Raw genomic sequence first — 2,212 nt, 5'->3', positions numbered from 1 at the left:
GCGAACTAGGAATTTGTAGGATTTCTAGACTTAAACTTAGAATGCTAAGTGGAATTTTGAGATGTGTGTCTGTTATATTTTAGACACGAGCACTAGTTTATTTTAGGAAAGTTGCCTAAAATGCTTTATGTGCTAAATGGTTTCAACATCGTGTTGGGAATGGATTGGCTTAGTGCCAATGATGTCGAGATATCGTACAAGAAGAAGATTGTTAAAGTAAACCCGCTTGGAAAGGATTCATTTATGGTGTATAGGGACAAACGTCGAGTAAATTTTGGAATCATTTCCCTAATGAAAGCCAAAAAGTGTTTGACCAAGGGATGTACATCATATTTAGCATTCGTGATTGATGCTAAGAAGGAAAAGAAGGTGATGCAGAGTATTCCAGTGGTGTGTGATTATCCGGAAGTATTTCCAGAGGATCTTCCTGGATTACCACCTGATAGACAAGTGGAGTTCAGAATTGACTTGTTACCAGGAACCACGCTAATTGCAAAAACACCTTATCGATTAGCACCGACGGAGATGAAGGAGCTGATGATGCAACTTCAGAAGTTATTGGACAAAGGTTTCATTAGACCTAGTTCATCACCCTGGGGAGCTCCGGTGTTATTCGTGAAGAAGAAAGATGGAAGTATGAGAATGTGCATTGATTACAGAGAGCTGAACAAGGCAACAATAAAGAATAGATATCCGTTGCCAAGGATTGATGACCTGTTTGATCAATTGCAAGGTTCGAGCTATTTCTCAAAGATCGACCTAAGGTCACGATATCATCAGCTGAAAGTAAGAGAGCAGGATATAGAGAAGACTGCGTTCAGAACTAGATATGGACACTACAAGTTCTTGGTTATGTCGTTTGGACTAACCAATGCTCCGACAACATTCATGGATTTAATGAATAGGGTTTGTAATCCGTTCGTTGATAAATCTGTGATAGTGTTCATAGACGACATTCTGATTTACTCAAAAAGCCAGGAGGAGCATGGCATACACTTACGAGAAGTGTTAGAAGTCTTGAAGAAGGAAAAGCTGTATGCTAAGTTCTCCAAATGTGATTTTTGGATTCGTGAAGTCCAATTCTTGGGTCACGTGGTCAACCAAGAAGGGATAATGGTTGATCCAGCGAAGATCGAAGTTGTGATGAAGTGGGAACAACCGAAACGTCCCACGGAGATCCGAAGCTTTTTGGGATTAGCCGGATATTACCGAAGGTTTATCCAAGGCTTTTCTTCGATCGCTACTCCATTGACAGCTTTGACCCACAAAGAAGCTACTTATGCTTGGAGTGATAAGCCTAAAGAAGCATTCGAGAAGCTAAAGAAAAAGCTATGCTAGGCACCGATACTTTCTCTACCCGATGGAGTCGAAGACTTCGCTGTTTATAGCGATGCATCTGGGGTTGGATTAGGTTGTGTTTTAACCCAAAGAGAAAAGGTGATAGCATATGCGTCTCGACAACTAAAAGAGCATGAAAAGAACTACCCGACTCATGATTTGGAGTTGGCAGCGGTAGTTTTCGCTCTGAAGATATGGAGGCATTACCTCTATGGCACGAAGTGCAAACTTTTCACTGATCATAAGAGTCTCCAATATCTCTTTAATTATAAGGAATTGAATATGAGGCAACGACGCTGGCTAGAGTTACTCAAGGACTACGACTGTGAGATACTTTATCATCCCGGTAGAGCTAATGTTGTTGCTGATGCTCTCAGTCGAAAAGTCAATGTTGAGAGAAAAAGGCTAAGAGCGTTGATAATTGAAGTTGTCTCGACCATTGTGGAAAGTATAAAGAAAGCTCGAGAGGAAGCTCTTGAGAAGAATGACCGAAAAGAAGAAAATTTGGGCAAAACGTTGGTGTTCGGTGTAAACAGTCACGGACTGAAGGTATTCCAAGATCGGATTTGGATACATAAGACAGGAGGAATCAGAGATCTTCTGATGGAAGAAGCTCACAAAACCATGTACTCGATTCATCCCGGTAGCACAAAAATGTATAGGGACCTGAAACCTTACTACTGGTGGCCGACGATGAAGCTTGATGTTGCAAAGTATGTGGCCGAGTGTGTGACTTGTGTGAGAGTCAAAACACAACATCAGAAACCGTATGGGAGTTTAGAACCTTTACCTGTGCCTATGGGTAAGTGGGAAGACATTGTTATGGATTTTGTCACTAAACTGCACAGAACAAAGAATGGTCACGACATGATTT

This window comes from Lactuca saligna, chromosome 5 (assembly GCF_052625555.1).
Source record: "Lactuca saligna cultivar CGN05327 chromosome 5, ASM5262555v1, whole genome shotgun sequence".
Lineage (NCBI taxonomy): Eukaryota > Viridiplantae > Streptophyta > Magnoliopsida > Asterales > Asteraceae > Lactuca > Lactuca saligna.
Note: the sequence above shows the minus strand (reverse complement) of the source record.